The sequence below is a fragment of the Eleutherodactylus coqui genome, chromosome 9 (genome assembly GCF_035609145.1).
Source record: "Eleutherodactylus coqui strain aEleCoq1 chromosome 9, aEleCoq1.hap1, whole genome shotgun sequence".
Taxonomy (NCBI): Eukaryota; Metazoa; Chordata; class Amphibia; order Anura; family Eleutherodactylidae; genus Eleutherodactylus; species Eleutherodactylus coqui.
Genome location: NC_089845.1, coordinates 157,162,741 through 157,184,253, shown reverse-complemented (window position 1 = coordinate 157,184,253; position 21,513 = coordinate 157,162,741). Strand labels below are relative to the sequence as shown.

Here is a 21,513-nt window from a genome sequence, read left to right as displayed (position 1 = left end):
TTTAATCCTGCAGGGCAAAAAGCGTAAAAAAAACTCTAAAAAAACGGAGGCAAAATGCTAATTTTTTGCATTTTGCCTCCCAAAAAACACAATAAAAATGATCAAAAAATCCATATGTACCCCAAAATGGTACTAATAAAAGCTACAGCTCATCTCACAAAAAATAAGCCCTCACAGAGCTCCATCGATGGAAAAATAAAAAAGTTATAGGACTTTGAATGCAGCGATTTAGAAAAAAAAAGGATTTCCAGAAAAAGGGGTTTTTATTGCAGAAAAGCGGAAAAACCTTAAAAAAATTATAAGAATTTTGGTAACATAATCATACCAGCCTGCAGAAAAAAATGTATTGTGTCATTCATGCTGCATAATTAACATTAAAAAAATAAATAAAAAAAAAACATGGCAGAATTGATGCGTTTTCTCTCCCTGCGATCATAAAAGAAATAATAAAAGTTTCACAATATAGTCTATGTAACCAAAAATGGCACCGATAAAAACTACAGTTCGCCACGCAAAAAACAAGCCCCTTTTACGGCAGCGACTGTGGAAAAATAAAAAAGTTACGGCTTTTGAAAAATGGAGATTAAAATCTGCCAAAAATCGTTGCATCCTTAAGCCCAAAATATGCCATGTCCTTAAGGGTTTAAGGACCAAGTACTGTAAATTCATGCCGCTTGGTCTTTGGTTTTAATCACGGCCGATAGCAACATACTGCGCAGGATTAAAGCCTCTGCTCCTGCAATCAAACAGGAGAAGGTCGGGTGCTCGGTTGTCAGACACAGCCTTGGACCTGGAGGAGAAGGTAGAAGCATTTTTTAACTGCTTCTGCCATTTCCTTTCCAGGCTACATACCACTCAATGAGCACTATGCACTAAAAAGTGAAAGCAGAAGTGTTTTTTCCACTATGTGACCCAGTGACTGCTGGGTGCCCCCCTGTTACAGCAGAGCTGCAGGGTCCTTGCAGACCCAGATCAGCACTTCCAGTGACTATTGTCACTACAGGGGGATGTTTTTCTCTGTAGCTGGGGCTCATATTGTCAAAACACAGCGATATCACGCAGACCACCAATGCGATATCACTGCGATTTTCTCGCAGTGAGATCGTGTCGCCCTAGTGAAGGCCTTAAGGGTTAATGAAAACAACTTTAAAGTTGCAAAAATTCTTTAGCCACAAACAAAAAAGAAGCATAATTATAGAGGATAAGGTATAGAGCTGCGCCCAGAAGGTGGAATTGAACCACTCTGTTCCTAGACAGCTACAGGTTTGAAGCCTGCACCCCAGACCACTGAGGCTCATCTGGGCAGGAAACAAGTCATCACTCGCTCCTATTTGTAGCCGAACCTGCAGGGAAAAGTAACATTATGGAGACAATTATTATTACTAATTAGGGAAATGTAAGGAGGAATATGGATGATGTGAGAATATAATGACACTGAATATCTGCAATGCCACTGCTGGATATTACTGTATATGATGTGTATTGTCATCTGCATAGAAGGCTGCAGCAATGCATTGTGGGAGATGTCTGGAAGCTTCTTATCTTTCCAGTTCTGGACTGAACTTTGTTCTTGCACTGAGATGTTACTACAGATGATAGGTTGGTGATTTCTCTAGGACAATAGTGAGCAGTGTCATCAGAGGACACTGGGGCAGAAAAGGCCACAACAGCTCCAAGTATCATCAGCAAACAGTAAGATATTGTATCAGTGACATCACACATTGTCGGGTAACATCATCACTTGCTGCTGGGTAATGAGCCCTAAACTACTTCAGGATGTATTCACATGGGCGACTGCTATATCACTCTGAGGAACTCACATTGCCTCACTGAACATGCAAAATGTGAGTCAAAATCTCATGCATTTTCAATAGGAAGAATTAGAAAGTGCACTTTCAGGAAACGTCCATGTACAGGCGCTTGCGGTGGGACTTTTTTCTCACCCACTTTAAACCATGTGCGAGAATTCTGTGGACCCCCATAAAAATAGAACATTCTGCAATTTTCAGTGAATATTCCCTGTGAATGTGTCCTACAGGGGTATTGCTGCTAGACTGCAAACATAGTCATCTCCCACAATGCATTGCTGCAGTCTTCTATGCAGATGACAATACAAATCTTGTTCAGTAATATCCAGCAGTGATGGTGGTGCAGGTATTTAGTCTCATTATATACACAATATCATATCATCCATATTCCTCCTTATATTCCCCTAATTAGTAATAATAATCGTCTCCATAATGTTACTTTTCCCTGCAGGTTCGGCTACAAATAGGAGCGAGTGACACTTAGATTCCAGTCCAGATAACCCTCAGTGGGTGCAGGCTTCAAATCTGTGGCTGTATAGGGGCAGAGTGGTTCAATTCCACCCTCTGGGTGGTGACCCCTTGGACAGAGTTATATGCATTGTCCTCTATACTCTAATGTTCCTTTTTCGTTTGTAGCTAGAGATTTTTTGCAACTTCAAGATACTTTTCATCAACCCATTAAGGACCAAGTACTGTGAATTAATGGCGCTTGGCCTTTGGTTTTAATCTCAGCTGATGGCAACATACTGTGCAGGATTAAAGCTTCTATTCCTGCAATCAAACAGGAGCGGGTCGGTTGCTCAGTTGTCAGACACAGCCTTAGACCTGGAGGAGAAGGTAGAACTGGTTTTCAACCATTTCTGACATTTCCTTTCCAGGCTACATAACACTCAATGAGCGCTATGCACTAAAAAGTGAAAGCCGAAGTGTTTCTTCCACTATGTGTTCTGGTGATCATGTGACCGCCGGGTGCCCCCCTGTTACAGCAGAGCAGGAGGGTCCTAGCAGACCCAGATCAGCTCTTCCAGTGACTATTGTCACTATAAGGGGATTTTCTCCCCTGCAACTGGGACTCATATTGCCGTGGGAAAACACAGTGATATCACATGGACCACGGTTTCGATTTCGCTGCGATTTTCTCGTGGTGATATCGTGTCGCTTGTGTGAGGGAGGCCTTAAGGGGTTAATGGAAACAACTTTGAAGTTACAAACATTCTTCAGCTGCAAACAAAAAAGAAACAGAATTATAGAGGATAATATATATAACTCCACCCAAAAGCTAACCGCCCAGAAGGTGGAACTGAACCACTCTGTCCCTAGACAGCTACAGGTTTGAAGCCTGCACCCCAGACCACTGAGGCTCATCTGGGCAGAAAACAAGTTGGCAATCGCTCCTATTTGTAGCCGAACCTGCAGGGAAAAGTAACATTATGGAGACGATTATTATTACTAATTAGGGAAATGTAAGGAGGAATATGGATGATGTGAGAATATAATGACCCTGAATATCTGCACCGCCATCACTGCTGGATATTACTGTATATGATGTGTATTGTCATCTGCATAGAAGGCTGCAGCAATGCATTGTGGGAGATGACTGGAAGCTTCTTATCTTTCCAGTTCTGGATTGAACTTTGTTCTTGCACTGAGATGTTACTACAGATGATAGGTTGGTGATTTCTCTAGGACAATAGTGAGCAGTGTCATCAGAGGACACTTGGGCAGAAAAGGCCACAACAGCTCCAAATATCATCAGCAAACAGAACTCTACTGTAGTAAGATATTGTATCAGTGACATCACACATTGTCGGGTAACATCATCACTTGCTGCTGGGTAATGAGCCCTAAACTACTTCAGGATGTATTCACATGGGCGACTGCTATATCACTCTGAGGAACTCACATTGCCTCACTGAATATGCAAAATGTGAGTAAAAATCTCATGCATTTTCAATAGGAAGAATTAAAAATCGCACTTTCAGGAAACTTCCATGTACAGGCGCTTGCGGTGGGACTTTTTTCTCACCCACTTTAAACCATGTGCGAGAATTCTGTGGACCCGCACAAAAATAGAACATTCTGCAATTTTCAGTGAATATTCCCTGTGAATGTGTCCTACAGGGGTATTGCTGCTAGACTGCAAACATAGTCATCTCCCACAATGCATTGCTGCAGTCTTCTATGCAGATGACAATACAAATCTTGTTCAGTAATATCCAGCAGTGATGGCGGTGCAGGTATTTAGTCTCATTATATACACAATATCATATCATCCATATTCCTCCTTACATTTCCCTAATTAGTAATAATAATCGTCTCCATAATGTTACTTTTCCCTGCAGGTTCGGCTACAAATAGGAGCGAGTGACAAATAAATTTCTGCCCAGATGAGCCTCAGTGGTCTGGGGTGCAGGCTTCAAATCTGTGGCTGTATAGGGGCAGAGTGGTTCAATACCACCCTCTGGGTGGTGACCCCTTGGACAGAGTTATATACATTGTCCTCTATACTCTAATGTTCCTTTTTCGTTTGTAGCTAGAGATTTTTTGCAACTTCAAGATACTTTTCATCAACCCATTAAGGACCAAGTACTGTGAATTAATGGCGCTTGGCCTTTGGTTTTAATCTCAGCTGATGGCAACATACTGTGCAGGATTAAAGCTTCTATTCCTGCAATCAAACAGGAGCGGGTCGGTTGCTCAGTTGTCAGACACAGCCTTAGACCTGGAGGAGAAGGTAGAACTGGTTATCAACCATTTCTGACATTTCCTTTCCAGGCTACATACCACTCAATCAGCGCTATGCACTAAAAAGTGAAAGCCGAAGTGTTTCTTCCACTATGTGTTCTGGTGATTATGTGACCGCCGGGTGCCCCCCTGTTACAGCAGAGCAGGAGGGTCCCTGCAGACCCAGATCAGCTCTTCCAGTGACTATTGTCACTACAAGGGGATTTTCTTCCCTGCAACTGGGACTCATATTGCCGTGGGAAAACACAGTGATATCACATGGACCACGTTTTCAATTTCGCTGCGATTTTCTCGTGGTGATATCGTGTCGCTTGTGTGAGGGAGGCCTTAAGGGGTTAATGAAAACAACTTTGAAGTTGCAAACATTCTTCAGCTGCAAACAAAAAAGAAACAGAATTATAGAGGATAATATATATAACTCCACCCAAAAGCTAACCGCCCAGAAGGTGGAATTGAACCACTCTGTCCTTCGACAGCTACAGGTTTGAAGCCTGCACCCCAGACCACTGAGGATCATCTGGGCAGGAAGCAAGTTGGCAATCGCTCCTATTTGTAGCCGAATCTGCAGGGAAAAGTAACATTATGGAGACGATTATTATTACTAAGTAGGGAAATGTAAGGAGGAAAATGGATGATATGAGATTATAATGACACTGAATACCTGCACCGCTATCGCTGCTGGATATTACTGTCCAGGACTTGTATTGTCATCTGCATAGAAGGCTGCAGCAATGCATTGTGGGAGATGACTTTGTTTGCGGTCTAGCATCTATCTAGCAATTATGCTTCGAATAGGTGAGAAATGTTTTGGGCTGCAATACCCCTGTAGGGCACATTCACAGCAGGAGGATTTGCTGCAGATAATCCATCTGCCGTGTTCATTGACCTGAGTTGTGGATGTAAAATCCTCAGAATGTCAATTCCTGCTGCGTGTTTGCTGCAGATTTTAGCTATTCGGCTCGATACAGAGGTCATAATTCACAACGAATCCCAATTGTTGCAGATTACCCACAAATAACTAGGAAAAAGCTTTTACTCTCTTCCTTCCCCCTCCCACCCAGTTGGTTACTCACTCCAGCAGTTCCAGTCCAGCCTCCACTGAGCTGTTTGCGGAGACCCTGCCTCCTTCCCCGTCATCTTCGCAGTCACTGTAAGAGCTGATCTGCGTCTGCTAGGACCCTCCTGCTCTGCTGTAACAGGGGGCACCCGGCCGTCAAGTGATCGCCAGGTCACAAAGTTGAAGAAACATTTCTGCTTTCACTTTTTAGTTCAGAGCATTCATTGAGTGCTATGTAGCCTGGAAAGGAAAAGGCAGAACTGGTTAAAAACCGCTTTTACCTTCTCCTCCAGGCCCGAGGCTGTGTCTGACAACCGAGCACCCAACGTTCTCCTGTTTGATTGCAGGACCAGAGGCTTTAATCCTGTGCAGTATTTTACTATCGGCCAAGATTAATACCAAAGACCAAGCGCCGTAATCTTAAAGTCTTCAAACCTGTAGCTGTTTTGGGACATAGTGGTTCAATTCCACCCTCTGGGCGGTGACCCCTTGGACAGACCTATATACATTATCCGCTATAACTCTAATGTTCCTTTTTTATGTGCAGCTAGAGAATTTTTGCAACTTCAAAATACTTTTCCTCAACCCCTTAAGGACCAAGTATTGTGAATTCATGGTGCTTTGGTCTTTGGTTTTAATCTCAGCTGATGGCAACATACTGTGCAGGATTAAAGCTTCTATTCCTGCAATCAAACAGGAGCGGGTCGGTTGCTCAGTTGTCAGACACAGCCTTAGACCTGGAGGAGAAGGTAGAACTGGTTATCAACCATTTCTGACATTTCCTTTCCAGGCTACATACCACTCAATCAGCGCTATGCACTAAAAAGTGAAAGCCGAAGTGTTTCTTCCACTATGTGTTCTGGTGATTATGTGACCGCCGGGTGCCCCCAGTTACAGCAGAGCAGGAGGGTCCTTGCAGACCCAGATCAGCTCTTCCAGTGACTATTGTCACTACAAGGGGATTTTCTCCCCTGTAACTGGGACTCATATTGCCGTGGGAAAACACAGTGATATCACATGGACCACGTTTTCAATTTCGCTGCGATTTTCTCGTGGTGATATCGTGTCGCTTGTGTGAGGGAGGCCTTAAGGGGTTAATGAAAACAACTTTGAAGTTGCAAACATTCTTCAGCTACAAACAAAAAAGAAACAGAATTATAGAGAAGAATGTATATAACTCCACCCAAAAAGTAACCGCCCAGAAGGTGGAATTGAACCACTCTGTCCCTAGACAGCTACAGGTTTGAAGCCTGCACCCCAGACCACTGAGGGTCATCTGGGCAGGAAACAAGTCATCACTCGCTCCTATTTGTAGCCGAACCTGCAGGGAAAAGTAACATTATGGAGATGATTATTATTACTAATTAGGGAAATATAAGGAGGGATATGGATGATGTGAGAATATAATGACACTGAATACCTGCACCGCCATCACTGCGGGATATTACTGTCCATGACTTGTATTGTCATCTGCATAGAAGGCTGCAGCAATGCATTGTGGGAGATGACTTTGTTTGCAGTCTAGCATCTATCTAGCAATTATCACCTATGCATTGAATAAATAAGAAATATTTTGGGCTGCAATACCCCTGTAGGGCACATTCACAGCAGGAGGATTTGCTGCAGATAATGCATCTGCCGTGTTCATTGACCTGAGTTGTGGATATAAAATCTGCAGAATGTTAATTCCTGCTGCGTTTTTGCTGCAGATTTTAGCTATTCTGTTTCTATACTGGAGTGAGCAACCAACTGGACCAATTGCTAGATAGATGCTAGACTGCAAACAAACAAAGTAATCTGCCACAATGCATTGCTGCAGCCTTCTATGCAGATGACAATACAAGTCCTGGACAGTTATATCCAGCAGTGATGGCGGTGCAGACATTTAGTGTCATTATATTCTCACATCATTCATATCCCTAATTAGTAATAATAATCATCTCCATAATGTTACTTTTCCCTGCAGGTTCGGCTACAAATAGGAGCGAGTGATGACTTGTATCCTGCCCAGATGAGCCTCAGTGGTCTGGGGTGCAGGCTTCAAACCTGTAGCTGTCTAGGGACAGAGTGGTTCAATTCCACCTTCTGGGCGGCAGCATTTTGGGTGGAGTTATGTACATTAATCCCGTTTCTAATGTTTCTCTTTTGTTTTTGGCTAGTGACTTTTGCTACTTTAAAGTTGCTTTTATTAAAAGGGTTTTGCAGGAGAAAAACCTTAGCTGTCCTGTCCTCAGTTTAGGTCACCAATTGCAGTTATGCCAGGGATGACCCATTCAGGAATCTAAACTATACAAACGCTGTTTGCCGCACAGTGGGCTGCTTTATTTCCACAGCACTCTTCCATTCACTGCAATGGAAAAAAGTTGCAATACCAAATTGGACCACTATGCCACCAATGCCATTTTGACAGTTCCAGCCATCAATAGCAGCTTCTCATCAGCTGATCAGTGGGGGTCCTGAGAAGCAGACCAGCACCAATCTGTTTTTGGTGATCCAACCTGAAGATTGGTCACCCATAGTTTTTCTTCTATAACACCCCTTAAAGTATACATTGAATATTCTAATTTCATGCCCCATGTCCCCTGATGACGCTGCACACACCATTGTCCTAGAGAAATCACTGATCTATCATCTGTATCAGCATCTCAATGTGTAAACAAAGTTCAGTCCAGAACTAAGAAGATAAGAAGCTTGCAGTCATCTCCCACAATGCTTTGCTGCAGCCTTCTATGCAGATGACAATACAAGTCCTGGACAGTAATATCCAGCAGTGATGGCGGTGCAGGTATTCAGTGTCATTATATTCTCACATCATCCATATTCCTCCTTACATTTCCCCAATTAGTAATAATAATCGTCTCCATAATGTTACTTTTCCCTGCAGGTTCGGCTACAAATAGGAGTGAGTGATGGCTTGCTTCCTGCCCAGATGATCCTCAGTGGTCTGGGGTGCAGGCTTCAAACCTGTAGCTGTCTAGGGACAGAGTGGTTCAATTCCACCCTCTGGGCGGGCAGCATTTCATTGGGGTTTCTCTTCTTTTGGTGTAAGGTCTGCTATATTTCAGCCACCGTTTTGCATCAGAAGTGTGTCCTTGTCTGACCTGAACTCTGCGCATCATAAGAATGTATAGTGCTCCAGGTTTGGCTCAGGAGATCCGCGGTCAGACAAGGACACACCTCCATATTACAGATGCAAAAGGGCGCCAATATTCGGTACTATGTCTCTGCCTAACTTTGGCCTAATTGTGATAAATATTAGATCGATGGCGTTCATATCATGGGAACCCTCATGTGTTTTGGGGCTTTGGTATTTTCTCCAATTCCCATCATGCCCTGCGTCTGTCGTTTTTTCAGGCATTTTCCCACAATCATCATAGGAAAATACCTGAAAAAGCCCTGCCAGACCATGAAAAATGCCACTAAAATGTCAATAGAAAATGCAGTCATTCTCCAAAATACTCATATGAAATCTGCAATTCCTTCCCCAAACGCAGCCACAAAAAGACTTTGGCTCAATGTCCACAGGCGGATTTTAATTATAAAATCCGTGCATGTCTCCTGTACGGGAGATTCACACCTCTTGCCACCCATAGGGATGCATTAGCATCCACACCGCAAGTAAAAGCATGCGGATGTGATTTTTTTTCTCGGCATGCGGATCATACACGCGGGAAGAAATCGCAGCATGCTCTATTTTTCTATGGATCCCGCAGAGACGGCTTCCATTGAAGTCAATGGAAGCTGTCCCCGTCATGGCACAATCGTAGTTGTCACTGTGGAGGTGCCGCGGAAGCCCTGGAAAGCAGGGGATTCAAAATCAAAAAAGACAGCACTGCGCATGCGTCAGGTGCATCGCCCGACGCTACCAGACGAATCCACTATGCTAAAGAAAGAAGATCTGTCTGGCTCAGAGGAGACCCACGCTGGACCTGGAGAGGTAAGAAAATATCTCATTCTGTCCATGTCCATGGGCACTGCTGGAATCCGGCGTGCAAATGGACATGAGGCCTTTCAGAAGGATAATTCAGAAGTTTATTCAAATCGAGGAAGTAGAAGGTGTCACTAAAATATGCAAATGATCACATTTTCAAACACCTAGTTCCAGTCTGTGACATGTGGGAGGGGCTTCAATGGTATAAAAAACAGATTGAAAGCAAATTTTGAAAGCAGTGTCTACACAAACCATCATCAGATGCTTGCATGACATTGGCCAATGAACCAGACGTCCATCGATAGGTGATCCATTGACCTCACATCACCGCTCTCAAAGGCTATCATGCTACAGAGTAAGATGGCAATGGGGTCTGGAATGGAGGTCTGTCCTCTTCAGCGATGAGTCCCAGTTTTGTGTTGGACGCAGTGATGGCCGGAGAACATTGGTCTGGAGAACCCTGGGACAATGCCACGAGGAGGCCTTCATGTGGGAACCACACATCGGTCCTAATAGATAGGAGTCAGTCATGGAACCAGTGGAACCGTTTTTCACCATACCAATGCCAGATCAACTGTAATCAGCCTACATGTCCTAAATGTGCTACTGCAGTGTACAAAAGTTAATGTGCGCGTGTCCTGGACGTTTCCGGATGGTCTATGTTGTCCTGTGTTTCTGTGTTTCTCCCCTCTCTTCTATGTGTATGAATATGATGTGTATTGCACCTTTTCAGCACTGATTAGGTTACTGTCTGGGTTATGTCTGGGAAAGTATCTATTTGTATGTCATGTGACCTTGTTTTATATATGTGGATGCAAGGTGCATGAAAGGGTTGTTGCTGAGTTAAGTTTGTGGAGAGAGGAGTCAGTAGTTAGTGAGCTAGGACTGGACTAGGCCAGTAGTCAGACACCTTCAGTCTGAGTACTAGAAGAGAAGGGGCTGAGCGGTTACCCCTTTAGGCCGCGAACCCTTTCTTTTCCTTCCCCTTTTCTGTGGAGTACAAGTGGAGTTTGCCCGCTGTGTGGTGTGAGGTGACAAGGTTGCAAAGATCCGTGAGAGTGGACCAGTAGAGTGTTGGTGGAGTTTCTCAGGAGTTGGTGTCTGGGACGATGGAACCACAGATAACTAGGCCTGTGTAAGTCACTTTGTTCTCCTGTGTTTCCTCCCTGTCGCTTCACGTGTTGTGAACCCTGACTATTTTTGCCGGTGGATGTAAAGAGGACTGTTGCGAACTGTTATTTCAAGGTTCTCAGTAAATGGCTTTACCGACCGTCCCCTGTTTGGCCTTTTGAATTCTACTCGTGTGTGTGTGCTCTTATTTATTCTCCGGAGAGATCACCGTGGAGGAGGGAACGGTGGCATCACGAGTGACAAGAAGGACTCAGGTAATCCAATTGAGGGTTTCCTTATTTAATATGGTCTGCCCACGCCCCATGGACATGTCCCTGGTTACCCTCCAGGTGAGAGACGGTAAAAGCCACCGTGACAAGTGAACTACTCAACCCCACTGTCTCCTAGGCTGGGGCCCGCTCCTCAGATGCTACCATGACCAGCAGCATCTCCGGACTTATCTTCCATCGAGCACATCTGGGACGTCTTTGGTCGGCAACTGTAAAGAGAGCAGCCAACAGCACAACTTGATGACTTAGGCGCCCAAGAGCATTCAGCATGGCAGAACATTCCTCAGACAACCATTGATAGCCTCACTGATAGCATGCCAAGGCATGTAAGTGCGGGCATTTCTGCATGTGGCGCTCATACTTGATACTGAAGTATAATTAACGTGACTATCGATCCTGCCATTTCCATAATTGCATGACTTTTCCTTCTTGGTGTTACAATTTCAATGCTGAGGAGTGTATTAGACGGGATTAGTAAATCTGCTCCACCGTATGGTCTGTTTGGCACTGAATGAGTGAGCTGAGCTTTGTTCAGTCCTCTTCCATGCTGCGCTGATTTACATAGGGGGTCTGTTATTTGGTGCATGAGTTGAGCCTTCTGACTAGTTCTGCATTTTGGCATTCTTTACTTTTTCAAACTTCAGAAACCACGAAAAAAATGTTGAGTCTGGTGAAACTTTTTGCCTGTTTCTCACTCTGAATGGGTGACGTGATCGGGTCAGTATAACACATTGCTTTCTCATATCATATTGCATAAATCTATTACTAAAGCTCCGGCACATTCATCCCCGAGGTGATCGGGTAATTGTATGCTAAGCTGCTAATTCTGCAGAAGTGTAGATACTTCCGATTCATTTCATTTATTTCCATGCTATGGGAAGATGTATCATCTCTGAATGAAGACAAGCTTCTTAGGTAGCCCATGCATTGAAAATGAGTATTTTACCATTATGCTAAAGTAAATAGCCATTTATATTTATTCAGTACCCGCAGGAAAAATCACAGAGCGGCACCACGGCGCGCAGGGAGCGGATTGTCGTAAACAAGCGAGATTTATGTGGATATGTTTTGGAGAGGAGAATGTTAAGAGTTAATTATCTGCATCCAGGTGGACGCTGCAGGGGGCCGAGGGAATCTGAGAACATATTGTCTCTACTTGTAGCTTCATCCTATATTCCCGGTATAGATAAGTTAGCCTATAAATGTTGAATGGTAAAATCCAATGATCTGAGCGAATTACAATGAGGCCTGCTCATCAGTGTTAGACTAGCCGTGGCTGGGATTTCACTGCCAATTTTGTGGCATGACCGAGCAAAAGTATCCAGCAAAGGACGAAAGGTGTCAGAGTAGGATGTCAGGAATTGATCTGACCAACAGACACTGTACAGTTAGCCAAATACAATGCTGGAGCTCCGACTAACATGTCCGAACACTCAAGTCACCGTTCCTCCGCACGGAATGGCTATAATGTCAGACAACCAGTTCCAGCACCATTGTGTCTAAGAGAAGCAGAAAGTCGAGACTCCAGTGGGCAAAAAAGCGCAAAAATTGTATCACTGAGGAGCGCAAAAACATCTCCTGTTTGATGGATCCAGATTTCTGTTGCTCCGTGCTGATGGGAAGTCATAATTTGGTGCAAGTGTGTTGGCCCAAAGTCTATATGTCTAGCAGCTCCATAATTGTCATACATGCCATGTCCTTTCTGTGGATGCACTGTGCAAAGTGTCTTGTCTTCTGTTATGTGTATTGCACAGCTGCAGCATGTAAGAGGTTAATGTCTGAGAGTGGCTGGGATATGTCTGGAAATTGTAACCGATTGTCATGTGATGATTGAATGCTATACATATGAGTGCAAGGTGTGATAGAAGGGTTCCAGTTCCATTCCATTGTCTTCTGAGTGGCAGTGCCAGCCACATGGGGGTACCTTCAACCCCCATGTGGTGAAGGGATGGAAGCTGAAGAGAGGTATCCTGAGGTCCTCCTTCCTGACCATCTTCTAAACTGTCTTTCCTGCACTGCCGTGTAAAGCTGTATTGTACAGGTGAGAAGTAAAGTTGTCCAGTCACTGTCCGTTCCCAGTGATTGAGTTCCCAAAGTTAATCATGTGTGCACGCTATCTAGAATCAGCGGTGTGAAGGGACAGTGGCGTCACAAGTGACAACTTCTCAAGTCCACTACACATCTATACAGGTAACCACTGTCCCAGTGTGGCCTGGAAGAGGCCTAATGGTACTTGGGCTGAGGTTGCACACGTTCTTCATGAAGAGGAGTCTGGTAGAGCCACCACCACAAGTGACATCTCTGTCCCGCCAGCTCCTCAGCGTGGGCCTTGTGTCTCAGTCACTGCACAAGCAGCATTAATCAATGACATCTTCCTGTCAGTCTGGTGGAGGTGAAATAATGGTGAGGCCGCTTTCACACAGCCAAGAAAATCACGTGAGGTTTGTTTGTTGCAAGACGCACAAATCTCGCACGATTATGAACCCCATTCGAATGGGATCAAACAGTTGAACGATTTTTTTTTTCCGCATCACGGTGTGGGAAAAAGTTGTGCCATGTGCTATCTTTGGGCGTTCCCTTGGAACGCATCACTTATTGTTTCCTATGGGGCTGAGAAAGGCATCCCATGGCGTGTGAGGTGCACATGAGTGCAATGTGAGGTTTCCCATTGAAAACAAAGGGGAAACACTTGCTGATCCAGCCGTGCCAGAGGATCGCTACTTCCCTGAAGTGATGCAAGACATTTTTAACATAAAAACCTGATTTCGCACTCACCCATGTGAAATTAGCCTGAAGTGATGTTTTTTTTGGCACACCCTGGGTCCTTTGATACATGTGGATGGACATCACAGCAATTGATGCAGTTCTGAAAGCCCTAGAAGGTCAAATGCACCACTAAATGGGGGTCTGATAAAGGGGCCGCTCAGAGTACATGGAGAGTATAAGAATGACTGAGGATAACTCCAGACTCAGAGACAGGCAGACAGAGTAGGAATTCACAGGACTAAGGCTTCATTCACCCGAACATATATCGTCCGCGCTTTCACGGCCGGCCGATATACACTGCCATCTGATGCATTGGTTTACAATGCATCAGTTCAGATGGGCGTATTCCTGCGGTGTGTAATGTCCAGCCGACAAAGATAGTGCATATGGTCCGTATTCTAGTCGCACGTTTTTATTCCAGACAGAGATGATAGTTCAGGAACTATCTTTCGGACGGAATACGGTGGCGGCTCCCATAGACTCCTATGGGAGCTGACGGAGAAGGGAGTTGGGATGTAGTTTAGCTTCGTATCTGCTAAATTCCCACCCCCTTCCCTCCTCCTTTCCGCCCCTTCCCATTGATAGCAGCCGACAAGGGGTGGAGAGGGGGCGGGAGCTTAGCACACTAGCTCCAGCCCCGTCCTGCTCCCTCACCTTACCGAGAGCCGGCGAGGGGGCGTAAAAGGGGAGGCAATTTAGCAGAGCTAAACTGTCTCCCCCCGCCCAACAGTGTCCCGGGCTCGACATATACTCGCCGACCCCGGCCATCTGAACAGGCGCACAAACGGGAGATGCAGCCGTGACTTGGTCACAGCTGCCTCTCGTTAACGCGATTTTCAGTCGCTCTATGGCCGTGACACAGCCGAGTGAAAATCACCTAGGCTTATGTAAAATAGAGCCCTAAGAGTGCATTCACATGAACATGTTTTTCATGTGGGTTTTGTACGTTGCAAGACGCACAAAACTCACAGGGAAGTAGAGCCCATTGTTTTTCAATGGATGCATTTACATGTGTGATTTTTCTTTGCAGCATGTTCTGTTTTTCTGCGAGTCCACAGAAATCTCACCAATTGTTTCCAATGATTGAGAAAAAAAGTAAGTGCAAAAACAAGGTCTCCAGCAGCAAAGAGTATTTTAGGAAAGGACAGTGCTCAGACAAACATGGGTCCCTGGGCTTCAGTGCAAAATGTAGGTTTCTACCTACCATGTGTCATCTATAATACTCACGCAGTAGGTGCTAGGTGTGACTGCTACATCTGCTGTTACAGCCTAATCTTGTGGGAGGTTACAGAGTAACAACCATCTATACCTCTTTAATTGCTGTTGGTCAAGCATTCATCTGGCTAACCACTCTACGGCTTCTTTATACACATGAACATTGAGCTTGGCCAAGTAATCGTGTTAAAAGGTGAAGCCACAGCCAGTCAGCCATGATAGTGGCTTTTCTTCAAGGAGGACAAAAGGGTCAGGTGTTGAAATGTAATATGCCAGAGCCTTTTTTTCCCTAATATCATCTGTTGGGGTAAGTTGCGAGACACCAAAACTGGCAAGTATGGACAACTAAAGTCCAATGTGAGTTAAAGCTACCTATTGGATGTATGTCAGCCAAATCTTAATTTCTCAACAATCACGTTGTAGAGGCAGGATTTATGAATTCGCTGAGCCATGGCATTGATTGGCCAATTCATAAATCCCGCCTCCACAACGTGATTGGTTCTTCAAACTCTGCTCAGCGAATCAATTCAGAGCTGGATGAACCAATCACAGCCCTCGGATTGGTTCATCAAGTGCTGTATTGATTGGTTGAGTAGCACTGGATGAACCAATGACAGCCATCGTTTCCTGGAGACAGGATTTTTGAATACCGCAATCAGGAAGTGATCTTCTGTGGGCGAACGAGTACGAGCAGGATGCATTGCAGAGCTCTGCAGATCGAGCGTGCTATGTAAGTATTCCCTTTTTTTGCCTGGGAATGCAGTTAGGGCTTATTTTTGGGAGAGGTAAATGCATTGCATCTCACGAAAATTGCTAGTTCGTTGGTTGCGATAAACAAAGAGGGTCCATAGGGAAACATGGGCTACAAAACATCGCAAATTGCGGCAGTATAGAGCATGCCGCAATTTTTTCTCTCACAGTATCGCATCTGACCAAAATCATCAGTGTGAAGGAACCCATAGGAAAGCATGGGCTTCACATACATGCAATTTCTAGCACTGTCGCATCGCAAGAAAATAGCGTTTTTATCGCCCGTGTGAAAGCGTCCTAAGGCTGAATCTTTGTCAGTTCTCCCCTCATCACACTTAGGCCTGTGTTACACAGGCGTATTTGCGCACAGAAATTTGCGCGCGCAATATGCGGAAAATAGAACTCGCTCATTTCTATAAGTTTGTTTACATGAGCGTATTTATCACGTGCAATTCGGTTGCACAAAAAATACGTAGGAACGCTCTATTTTCCTGCACTATCCTTTTCTCAATGGGTGAGAGCATCGCTGCGTATTCTTTTTGCGTGTGCAATTGCGCACAATTTGCGCACATAAAGAGTACAGTAGAAAATGCTTTGTGCAACCCAATACACAAACCAATGCACACAAACTCTGAGCAAATGCGCATGTAAATACACCTACGGTCATGTGACACCGGACTTACGGGGCATCGACAAACTTCACCCAAGTTCATGTCCTCGGCCTCCGGCTCCGGAGTCTACTCCCTCGCTGTGTAATCTGAGGTCACGCTTCGTCCTTGGAATGTTCTCCATTTACCTAATGAATTCATTATTAATTTCCCGTTGTGCGATGTGATTAGCGGCTGATTATCTCGCTCTGATTGGAGTGGATGTAGACATTGTGCTATGTTGTACTTCCATAATAAGGGGATAATAGCTGATCTTCCTGCTAGCGATTGTATCACTGAGATGATTGTAGCCAATTAATGACACCAGAGATCAGTTCTGTCAAGGAACAAATGTGACACTAATTATTTGTAAATACGAGAACATCTTACAAGGGTTCTCCGCTTTTATCAAAATGTTTCATCTCTGTATAATCGAAAATTTAACAACTTTCTATCATACTTTGTGTTTAATTCTTCACTAGAGATGAGCGAGTATACTCGCTAAGGCACATTACTCGAGCGAGTAGTGCCTTAGCCGAGTATCTCCCCGCTCGTCTCTAAAGATTCGGGGGCCGGCGCGGGTGACAGGTGAGTTGCGGCGGGGAGCGGGGGGGAGAGAGGGAGAGAGAGGGAGAGAGGGATCTCCCCTCCGTTCCTCCCCGCTCTCCCCCGCCCCCCACTGGCCCCCAAATCTTTAGAGACGAGCGGGGAGATACTCGGCTAAGGCACTACTGGCTCGAATAATGTGCCTTAGCGAGTATACTCACTTATCTCTATTCTTCACCATTATTAAGATTTGAAAGAACTTTCTTATTTCCTTTCCAAGACAGTAACCCTGTATACATCTAGTCCTGCGCTCAGCTGAGAAGTGATGCTATTGTATACAGTGTAGACAATGCTCTGTGAGCTAAGCAGCCAGGACTCCAGACTGATACATTGTACATAGCTAGTCCTGCGCTCAGCTGAGAAGTGATAGTATTGTATCCAGTGTAGACAATGCTCTGTGAGCTAAACATATTAGCAGAAGCTGCACAAATCTCTGCTAATTTTCTATAATCTATCAGTCTGGAGTGCAGGAGGTTTAGCTCATAGAGTATTGTCTAGACTAATACAACTCTATCCATTTTTTAAGCTGAGAGCAGGACTGGTTATGTACAATGTATCAGTCTGGAATCCAGGATGTTTAGCTCACAGAGCATTGTCTACACTAGATACAATTGTATCCACGTCTCAGCTGAGAGCAGGACTAATTATGTACAATGTATTAATTTGGAGTCCTTGTTGTTTAGCTCACAGAGCATTATCTACACTATACAATTGTATCTCCTTCTCAGCTGAGAGCAGGACTAGCTGTGTACAATGTATCAGTCTGGGGCCCCGGCTATTTAGCTCACAGAGCATTGTCTAGATCTATAGACTGGATGCAGTTGCGATCACTTCGCTGTTGAGAGCAGGAGTTGCATTTAATTTGTAAAGAGCTGTGGAATATGTTGGCACTATATAATTATAATGATGAGGATGGTTATTATTTTTATGTCTCCCAAACATTCCGTATTCGGTGGGTTGGTCCTTCATTTTGTCCCACTGTCTCAGGAGGCAGAAAACATTTGCTTCAGGGAAACCTAATAATTAAATAAAATGAAGAACAGCCTCTGCTCACCCTTTTTGCTCCTCCTGCTGCTTTGGTTTCCTTCTCACTTCCAGGTAGTGCCGTCACATGCTGTCTGATTCGTCATTGTTTTGGCTAATCATTGGCCTTAGCTATACCAACTGAAAGCAATCACATGATTGCTTCACCCGGAAGTGATTGGGGGACTGGAGCGGAGTTGGAGGGGGAGCAAAGAGGTGACTACATGCTACTTTTTTATACTGTATAAAAGGAGACATCAATGAGTTGGGACATTGTTACTGCTGAGAGGGGAATGCAGAGGCATTATTACTGAAGGGCACGTAGGGGCACCATTAGTGTGAGGGGGCACTGAGGGGAACTATGACTGCGAGGGGGCACTGAGGGGAACTATTACTGTGAGGGGGCACTGAGGAGCAATATTACTGTGTGGAGTTCACTGAAAGGCACTATTACTGTGAGGCGATCTTTGTACCCATAATAGTGCCAGCCGCAGTGCCCCACTAGAGGGAACCTATCATCACTTTTGTTATGGGGCTTAAAGGTGTGTGTCATACTCACCGGGTTCACGGTTTCTGCACTTTGGCCTTGCAAAGTTGGAGAGTGGACAAAAAGTGAGTCTTTTAGCCAGCTGTGCACACATTCAACCAATCATCTCAATGGGAGAGCAAATGCACAGAGCAGGCAGTAAAGAGTTACTTTTTATCCACGCTCCAACTTTGCAATGACACAGCATGGGAATGGGAAAGCCAGCGAGTGTGACTCAGCCCCCCCCCCCCCACCCGACTCCCCTCAGTCCCATAACGCAGTTTTTGGGGCTAAAAGGTGATGACATGTTCCCTTTAACAGTGGCATCTAGAAGGACCCTATGACAGTGCTAGACACTATACCCCCATAATGCTGGGTTCCCACGGGTCAGTTTCACCGCAGAAATCTCACGGTTTTGATGCAGCGAAAAATGTAAGATTTCCGCAGGACAAGTGCAGCTTCAAAACCCGCGTCACTTAGCTGTGGGTTTTGGAGCATGTTTTTCTGTTGTGGCGCTCTCTCCTATAAACAGGAGCAAGGCCGCAAAAAAAAAAAAAAAGAATTGACATGCTGCATTCTAGGAATACCCGCCGCAGCGCTGGCTAATGCCGGCTATGCCGCGACGGATTAGCCGCCCCGTGTGGACGAGATTTTTGACAAATGTCGTCCACATGGCTGGCTGAACCCTGGATTAGTGGCCGCATGTGGATCTGCTGCAGTGAAATTCCACGGCAAATCCGCCCTGTGTGAACCCAGCCTAATATTGCTCCATGTGCACAGCGTACCCATAACAGTGCCAGCCACAGTGCCCATATAACACTGCCTTTGGCTCCTAATAGTGGCAGCCCGCCAGTGTCCATGCGTCATTGCCGGCCACTTGACCCTATAGAGGTTACAGCCACAGAGCCTCAATAATAATGCAAGACTTGTGTAACTATTACCATGCCAGCCACTGTGCCACATAACAGTGCCTGCTACAGGGACCCCATAAGAGTACCAGTTACAGAACCCCTATGACAAGTCTTTTCATGCCGCAATCAATATTGATCGCATTTAAGGGGTCAACAGCGGGGATCAGTATTGACCGATCCTCGCTGATGCAGAAGGAGGCTGGCTGTCAGTCACAGCCAGCTCTCGCTTCTGCATCTTCTGAGCCCGTGCCATGCACAGGACGTAAGTTTATGTCCTTAAGTACCACCCAGCTAGGACATAAACCTACGTCCTGTGGCATTAAAGGGATAAATTTGGAAAAACTCTTGCAAAAATGTTCGTTAATTGTAGATTTTGAATTTGTGTCTCATGCAAAGTTTTTGGCCCCGAACTTAGTTGCCTTAAGTGCATTTTTAACCCCTTAATAACTAATTTTTGCCATAATAACCGGTAAATCGTTTCCCATTTTATGTTCCAGCGGTGAACTTTTTTGTTCTTTTTGTCAGTGTAGCTGTATGATACCTTGTATCCTCCAAGACGAGTTCTAGTTGTCATGGGAACATTTATTACGTCTTTTTTTGCGGGACAATGGAAAAAAAGTATTTTACTGCAGATTTTTGGGATTTATGTTTCTGTGATATAAGTATTTTGTTAACTCTTCTACGGGTCATTACGATTCTGACAACACGAAATAATGGAGGTTTTATTATGTTTTACTACTTTTCCACAATATGATCCCACTTTTATTGTCTCTACAAAGACTTTTTATGTGCCTCCGTGTCATTTTTCGATTAGCAGGGTACACAGGGGCCTTTTTAGTGGGACAACTCTAGTTTTTAGGGCGCCCACCCACTGGCGATTTTTTTTCCCTGCGAAATTCGCAGCATTTTTTTCTCTGCAGGGGTCTATGGGACTTGTAATGTTAAAATCGCGATCGCGCAAAATCGCGATTTCGCGGTAAATTGCGATTTTGCGCGATCGCGATTTTAACATTACAAGTCCCATAGACCCCTGCAGAGAAAAAAATGCTGCGAATTTCGCAGGAAAAAAAATCGCCAGTGGGTGGGCGCCCTTATTGTTACTATTTTTGATTACTTTTCATTCCTACTTTGGGGAAAAGAGATTATCAGAAAATGGCTATTTTAGCATTTTCTCTTTTTCTTAATGGAATTTACCATGCTGGATAAGTAGTGTTATATGTTAGAGTTCAGGTTGTTATGGATGTGACGATGCCAATTTTGTTTAGGTTATTTTTTATTTTTTAAAGAAAACCTTTAAAAAATGTTTTTCTGTGGAAGACGGAAACCTTAAAAGTCCCCCTCCTGGTTATTTCCCTTTTTGCATTTTATTGTGGGTTTTTTCTCTTTCTCTTTTTTTTTTTTTGTTTCTTTTTGCCTAATTTGAAATCAATGGATTTATACGAAGATAATAGGAGGATTGAAAGTAAGGAGTAAACCATAATAAGGGAATAGTACAAGAGATCAATATGTTTAAGATTTTATTTCCCAAGGGGACAATGTAAGTCATATCTGGGAATGCAAAGTTTTTGAAAAATATTGTTCCAGGATGTACGTTATTTCAGTTTTTTTTCTTTAATTGTAATGCAAAAATGTTTACAAAAGCTCAAAGTAAAAATGATGTCTGGAAAAAAAAAAGAAAAATTGTTTTTCTGTAAAAACATTTTGGCGCTACAGTCAACAATGTCTGCAGCATCTGCAGGATGAGGGCTTATTCACACGAGCGTAGGCGTATTTACATTTGCACGTTCGTGGTGTATAATCGCCGGAAAGGACATTTTCCGGCGATCATGGACAGAGCCACTTAGCGTATTCTCGCCTGTTCATACTTTCAGAACTATCTTTTTGCCCACCGTATATGCGTCGGCGCGTATTTCTGATCCCGTATGTTCCATTTTCAGTGGGTCACCATTTTTACGTGCTGTATATAACGAATACATTGCAAACCAATGCCTCAGATGGTCGCGTATATACCTTCGGCCATGAAAATGTGCCGTATATGCACTTGTGTAAATAAGCCCTTAAACTGTGTAGAGGAGAGATCAGATGAGCAAGCCCTCATCATTTCCCTCATTTTCTGGAAAAAAACCCC

The 21,513-nt window shown here is 44.3% G+C and overlaps 7 non-coding genes across 7 annotated transcripts; 3 read left to right on the top strand and 4 right to left on the bottom strand.

Annotated features, from left to right (window-relative positions):
- Window positions 1-1,217: 1,217 nt before the first annotated feature.
- On the bottom strand, window positions 1,218-1,304 carry TRNASTOP-UCA (transfer RNA opal suppressor (anticodon UCA)). The gene has a single exon. It is a non-coding gene; the product is annotated as a tRNA-Sec (tRNA).
- A 1,788-nt stretch (window positions 1,305-3,092) lies between these two features.
- TRNASTOP-UCA (transfer RNA opal suppressor (anticodon UCA)) lies at window positions 3,093-3,179 on the bottom strand. The gene has a single exon. It is a non-coding gene; the product is annotated as a tRNA-Sec (tRNA).
- Window positions 3,180-4,189: 1,010 nt separating this feature from the next.
- TRNASTOP-UCA (transfer RNA opal suppressor (anticodon UCA)) lies at window positions 4,190-4,276 on the top strand. Its single transcript has one exon. It is a non-coding gene; the product is annotated as a tRNA-Sec (tRNA).
- A 713-nt stretch (window positions 4,277-4,989) lies between these two features.
- Window positions 4,990-5,076, bottom strand: TRNASTOP-UCA (transfer RNA opal suppressor (anticodon UCA)). Its single transcript has one exon. It is a non-coding gene; the product is annotated as a tRNA-Sec (tRNA).
- A 1,729-nt stretch (window positions 5,077-6,805) lies between these two features.
- Window positions 6,806-6,892, bottom strand: TRNASTOP-UCA (transfer RNA opal suppressor (anticodon UCA)). Its single transcript has one exon. It is a non-coding gene; the product is annotated as a tRNA-Sec (tRNA).
- Window positions 6,893-7,615: 723 nt separating this feature from the next.
- On the top strand, window positions 7,616-7,702 carry TRNASTOP-UCA (transfer RNA opal suppressor (anticodon UCA)). Its single transcript has one exon. It is a non-coding gene; the product is annotated as a tRNA-Sec (tRNA).
- An 831-nt stretch (window positions 7,703-8,533) lies between these two features.
- On the top strand, window positions 8,534-8,620 carry TRNASTOP-UCA (transfer RNA opal suppressor (anticodon UCA)). Its single transcript has one exon. It is a non-coding gene; the product is annotated as a tRNA-Sec (tRNA).
- Window positions 8,621-21,513: the final 12,893 nt, after the last annotated feature.